General features: G+C 34.9%; 1 pseudogene; it reads left to right on the forward strand.

The window, feature by feature from the left end:
- The first annotated feature begins 299 nt into the window (after positions 1 to 299).
- LOC103267676 lies at positions 300 to 6,819 on the forward strand (annotated as a pseudogene).
- Positions 6,820 to 7,074: the final 255 nt, after the last annotated feature.

Consider the following 7,074-nt stretch of genomic DNA (forward strand, 5'->3'; position numbering starts at 1 on the left):
ACACACACACAGCAACTTGTTGCCTTCCTACTGTGATTGATAAAAATTTTATTCTCATATTTGACCCCCTCTTTCCTTTCCCTTATATGCTATTATATTAATATCACTAATTATAGTCAGCTTTTTGCTACATTTGTAAATATGAATGAAGATAAATAACATAATTGAGATTGTATTTTTTGTTGCACCAACTAGTGCCCATATCTTCTGATTTCTGGCCCTGTTAAGATTTTTCCCTTTTGTGCTTCTCATTTAATACACAAAACATTAATAATGGCCACATTAACTCAAAAGAAAAAATGTCTGTTATGCGTTATGATTTCAACATGTGCAAAACTTTGGAAGTAACACTTTGAGAGAAAATTGTATGCATGGACTAGATTCTAGCTTAAGCTCTGTTATCAGATTCTATGCTTGCTTAACCAGCTGCTAGTGTCACTGGAAACTCATTATGATGCAGAATAGTTGTTATCAAATATGCTTTGCCTTATCTCCAATAATCCTGAGCCAATATTTCCCTTTATCGTTGCTTTTGAGGTCACATTATTCTAAGTGAATTCAGAACTTGGTATCTTTAAGTATAAACTCAGTATAGTCATTCTGTGTTAGTTTGCATTCAAAGTGCAAGTAAATATTGACATTACTTTACTTAGTGATTTTTCTTGAATTCTGGGATTTTTCAAGTTACTTAAGATTATAGGAATGCATGTAAGAACAATACTATATTTACATAGAAGCCATGTGGTTATGCAACTCTCCTTGAAATAAGGCATTTCTATAGAGTATTTGAGCAGCACATGTTTTTCAAATGAGTGAACAAAAGAGCAATAAATTTAAAAACTCGATAAATGTTAAAATAATGGTAAAAATAAACTTTAAATCCTAAATCATCCAGTTTGCATAAGTACCTAAAACTTACAGAAATGATATAGGCAGTGTAATGTAATCTTTACTGTTGAGCAAAAATATTTAATTTCATCCTTTGAACAAAAATATATATTATAAACATAATATATAACATGTGTACTCTAGTAATTAAATATATAATATAATATAATGTATATATATACTTTCATGGACATATATACATTTTTCTTTTTTTTTTCCTGTGGCTTTCTTTATCACGAGAATAAGTAAAATATACATAACATAAAAAATATGAAATCAATTATTTATGCTATCAGAAAGGATTTCAATTAACAGTAGGTTATTGGTAGTTGAGTTTTGGAAAGTCACAGTTATATATAAATTTTAAATAGTGCAAGTAGTCAGTGCTTCTGATTTCTATGTTGTTTAAGGGTCAAGTGTACTCTTTAACAAAACCAATCATAATATTTTCTGTGTGTTAGCTTGTTTTCATTATTGCTTAATACAAAAATCACTACACACTTTTACCCCTTGTACTTTTTAATTTTTTTTTAATTTTAAAGATGTGTGGTACAATTCAGGGTTAGGTATACAAATGTTCATTATGCAGGTACCCTTGTTGATGGGGTGTGCTCCATTCTCCCTCCGCAGATTCCCACTACTGCCAATCCCACCTCCTCCTCGACCCATTCTGGCAGTTTCCCATTACTGCCAATCCTTTTCTTATAGTATTGTGATAAACGTTCAAGGTTCACTTATGAGTGAGAACATATGATACTCAATTCTTTGTTTCTGTGATAGATCACTCAGTATTATAGACTTTAAGTCTATCCAAGTTGCTGTGAAGTTCATAATTTTGTAATATATAACATGTGTACTATAATAATTAAATATATAATGCAATACACACACACACACACACACACACACACACACGGGCATACATAGTTTTTGCTTTTAGTTTTCTTCAGTGTACTCATTGTTTACAGAGATGTTGGAGGGAGTCATTCTAAAATTTCTCAATACTTAAAGTAAAATAAAAAGAATATTTAAATAGAAGAGTACGTATTCACTCAATTATTTAACCAAGAAAGGTTTCAATATTATCCAAAAGCAACATTTCCAGTACTATTTCTTTTTTCACTCCAAGAAGATAAGTTTATTAAGATCATGTTATTTTACTAGAAATTATTATATTTAGAATTGGGTAGAGCACAGTAGAAAAGTTAACATGAATACTTATTAGATATATGAAGTTGGCAATTGGCTAACAATCTATGAACTTCATTTTTTTCTCCTTTAAATTAAAGATGATATTTATTGCTCAAATTTATTGTAGAATAAATGTAAATTAAAAAGAAAACTTGATACTGAATTGAAAAGACAATTTGATTTTTCAGAAAGTCAACATTTTTTTCCAGTTTTAAAAAACACTTGATAGAGTTGAGGTCTGTTGCCCAGACTGTTCTCGAACTCCTGGCTTCAAATGGTCCTTTTATTTCAACCTCCTGAAGTCCTGGGGTTACAGACCTGGGCTACTGCCCTCGGTCAAGTCAAAATTGATATGAGAAGTAGTATTCACTTAGAGAAGAGAGAGAGATCGACCTATGAAAGCAATCTTACATATTTTAATGTGGAAGTTTTCAACACATATTTCTAGTCTTTATTTCCAACCTTTAAAAATAATTATACGGTTGAATAGCTTCAATACTAAGAAGCTATTAACAATTAGACTTCAAAAAACAAAAAAGAAAAAGAAAAATACTAACACTTGAAATATCAGGTCTGATTTTTTTTTCTTCTTTGGCTGATTTTCTCTTTATTAGGACTGTGGAAAGAGTTTGTTCATTCTCAAGATGATAAATAGAAAGAAAGAAAGAAAGAAAGAAAGAAAGAAAGAAAGAAAGAAAGAAAGAAAGAAAGAAAGAAAGAAAGAAAGAAAGAAAAGAAAGAGGGGGAAAAGAGCCATTTCAGGTTCGTTGATTCTGGACATTGAAGGGTTCTGTCTGCTGTGTTAGTTCTCTGAGGATTATAGACTTGTGAAGCTTTTATTAATTTAATGGTTGAATTGCTTTCTTTTGAGGCTACTTACATAAATAACACTTAGCAGAAGGAGCTAAGTTGTGGGAGATGAACTTTGACAGAGTCCTGTTTGCTCTTTAACTGGACAAGCAGTTAATGGGTGGGAAAAAAGTCAAGTTGAAAGGAAACATTTGCTAATAGACAGTGGAACACTTTTAAATGGATATTTTGTAATTAAATGTCTTTGGTTTGTTAGAGTAGAGAGCGAATGTCGCTGGAAACTTGACCCCAGAATGGATCAGTTAACCTTATACCAGAAAATATTTATTCAATTTGAAAGCTTAAGGAGAAAGAATAATAAGAATTTCCTGAGACATGTGGAGACTAGCCTTAAGCAAATTAGTGTCAAAAACACAAACTGTTCACAGTTCATAAATTTATGAACAGATAATTATAGTGTTATACATTTCTACTGATTTTTAAAGGGGCTATCTGAACTACTAAGATATTATTTTTGCTTAGTTTTGGACCCTGATGCCAGGTCTTTTTTTTTTTTTTTTAATAAAGCCCTTTCCCAAGACTTTGAGAGATGCATAGATTATGTACAATGTTCTACACAACACTTGTAAAGTGCTCATTCCATAGGCTGTTATGATAATCTTTACATGAGTGTAGACTCTATAAACCTCACACGTGTGTAGTAAAAACACACACTGTATTCAACTTGTAGAAGTAGAGGATACAGCAGTGTTTTCCAGGAGTTGGAGGATAGGGAGATTAGGAAATTTTTCATGAAATGATACAATGTTTCAGTAATGGATGCAGATGTTCTGGAGACCTAGTCTACAGAATGGTGACTGTAGTTCACAATAATGTACACTTGAAATTTGCTAAGAGAGTAGATGTTTTCTCACTGTCCCCTCCACACGCACAGGTAATTATGTGAGGTGGTAGCTATGTTATCCTTTATACTGGTAAACATTTCACATTTTACAATGTATAGGTGTATCAAAATATTACATCTACATTCAATATATACCATTTTTATTTAACCATTAGATTTCAATAAAACTGGAAATAAAAAACAAAAAACAAACGTTTTAAAGCAACCTAGCAAATCCTAATGAATAATTGTTAAGTAAATGCCTGGGACCTGCTGACTGCTCAGAATAAACAAATATTCAGTTTGGAAAATAAACTTTTCATGACTGAAATGATAACTATTCCCAGGGTAGAAGTTAGTTTTTCTTTATTAGTATAATCATCTGAAGAATCATCTATGGTTGAAAGAAGCCTGGATTGTTTTTTTGAATATGATAAAATTGTTGTTAAAATATTTCCAAATATTTTAATTTTTTTAAAAAAATAATGTATTTGGTCCGAAGAGGGCGGACTGCGTTGGCACTGGCGACGAAACATCCTTGAGGGGGCTGCAGGAACGGATGGTTGCTGCAGCTCATGCGATTGCTGAAGAAAGGAGGAATTAAAATGGAGTTAGCCCTGTTGCACACCAATCTTCATATATAAGATCAGCATGTAAACCAGTAATATATGGATCTGTGCTTAAATATGATGAAAAACAAAGATTAGCAAAGGAGCGCAGGGAAGAAAAAAGAAGACAAGATGCCAATAAAGAAACACAACTACTTGAAAAAAGAAAGAAAGGCCAAGATCCAATATGAAAAACAGATGGAAGAAAAGCAGCAAAAGCTGAGAGAGCAAAAAGAGAAAGATGAGCAGCAGAGAATATCCGCAGAAGAAAAACGAAAGCCAAAGTTAGAGGAAGAAAGGGAAAAAGAATGAAGCCATTCTTTATCGTACTTTGGATAGAAGCAACCATACTGATCATCAGCAAAAAAAGATGGTCATGGGAAGGCTCTGCAGTGATGAATTCTGAAAGCAGAACTGCCAATAAACGATTCATATGTACTGAAAAACTTGAACAGGGGACTTCTACTTTCAACAAAAAAAATGTCTATGTCATCTGCAGGTCTTCAAAATTCTGTTGCGAGAAGAAAAACAGAAAAGAAGAGAAGCTCATCTTTAACTAGAAGGGATAATAAACTCAATTCATCTACTGATAAAGAACAAGTGGAAAAAAAGCCAGGCATGATCAATTATGTAATGAAATATGTAACTGTGCCCTTGCATAGATTTAGTAGCAATGAATTCAGGGCTGCTATGTCTCCCAAGTCAGCAATGAAAATGCCTCCTCAAGCAAAATTAGAAATGGCTCCCCAGGAGAAAGTAGAGGTTCCACCGAAGGCAAGTATGGAAGCGCACCCCAGGCAAATGTGAAAGTATCCCCCAAGACAAGCATGGAAGCACCCCCCAAGGCAAGCATGGAAGCACCCCACAAGGCGAATGTGGAAGCATCTCCCAAGGTGAGCATGGAAATGCCCCCCAAGGAAAGTGTGTACATGTCACCTGAAGTGAGCACGGACTCATCCTCCGTGGTGAGCGTGGATGTATCCCCTGTGGTGAGCATGGACACATCCTCTGAGGTAAGCATGGAAACACTCCTTGAGGAAAGTGTAGAAGCATTATCTGAGAAGAGCATGGAAGCATCCCCTGAGGTGATGAGGTGATGGTGGAAACACTCTCTGTAGCAAGCATGGAGGTGCTCTGCAAGGCATCCCCTGGGAAACCAGAAATGGACAAACAGGTCTCAAATCCTACTACCAAGAAGCGTCCATCATCTAACATATCATGTCATAAATCATCATCATCTCCTGCAAGCAGGTGTCGTCCACTTTCTCCCATCAGCATTAACAGGCAAATCCAAAGGAACCGCCCCCCATCACCTTCACCAGTCATTTCAAAACAATCAGCACAGTCTTCCTGTAAAATACCACCTGTTCAGCGTTCCTTTTCTGTGCAAATTACATTAGATCCTGTCATTAAGAAGAAACAAACAGTTCCTAAAACCACAAACAAATGTGAGGTTTCAAACCAAAGGCCTATGATCTGTGAAGAGCCTGGTAATAAAAGCATACCAGGGACCATGAATGCCAAGGAGGTGACAAAAATTTTGACAGAAAGACGTCGCCTTGTTCATGAACAAGAGAAAAAGAGGAAGAAGAAAGACTACGGGAAGAAACAGAGCCAAGGAAATCAAAAGACATGGCAGACAAAGCAGTTGAAGGTCAAGCAGAAGAGTTCTCAAAAATTGAAAATGAGCAACAACAAACAGAGACGAAAAACAAAAAGAATGTCAAGATCAAGAAGACCAGAAAGGGGATGCCAAAATAAAAGCTCAAGAGGAAGCTGACAGAAGCAAGAAAGAACAGGAAAGAATTATGTTACAAAATTTACAAGAAAGATTGGAAAGAAAAAAGAGAACTGAGGAAATTATGAAGCAGATGAGAAAGACAGATGTGAATGCCTTAAAGGCTGCAGAAACTTCAGGCAATGAAACATATGAGGAGAACGAGGCTGATTATGAGAATGAGACCGAAAGTGAAGAGGACTCTTTTGACGAAATGTTCCCATCAGACATTCTAAATGGCAGAGATTCACCAACCAAACTCAAAGTGCCTCTTAAAAATGCCAAGAAAATGTTGCACAAGCTGGTATTTCTAGACGGCACTACTGGCCAGGTGCGTACAGAGCCAAAAATATATTTTAATGTCGATTTGAACATGTTCAAACAACAAAGTATGAGAAACTCTTCAACACAGGCAAAAGGTTCAAGATCATTCACCCAAAAAATGACTAGTAACACAGCAAAACTGAAAAGGCAAATAAAACCAACAACATCATCAGATCTTCTCTCAGTTTAAATTCAAAACAGGAGTGGACCTGTGACAAGATGATTGACATTGTAAGTCACCCAGAACCATCTGTATCAGGTAACCATCCTGAAGACCACAAACACAATCTGAAGGATTCTGTGACATTTTGCCAAAGTTCCCAGACACCTTTAAATGATAAAAAAAAAAAAGAAGAAGAAGCTTTTATGTTCATTCTGATATATAAACATCATGTGGCCTGGGAGATTAATGCATCTTCCACTCTGGATAGTTCAACTCTCAGGCCCATCTTCCCACATTTTTCTGCTTCCAACTTGGACCTGGCAAAAGAAGTGACCATCAAAAAAAAAAAAAAAAAGGAAAACATAAAGAGATCACTTTGATATATATCTCACATGTTCTTATCATCTTGTTCTCTTGTGTCTAAGCAAGA

This window comes from Carlito syrichta, unplaced genomic scaffold (genome assembly GCF_000164805.1).
Source record: "Carlito syrichta isolate Samal-C Ts95f unplaced genomic scaffold, Tarsius_syrichta-2.0.1 Scaffold308197, whole genome shotgun sequence".
Lineage (NCBI taxonomy): Eukaryota > Metazoa > Chordata > Mammalia > Primates > Tarsiidae > Carlito > Carlito syrichta.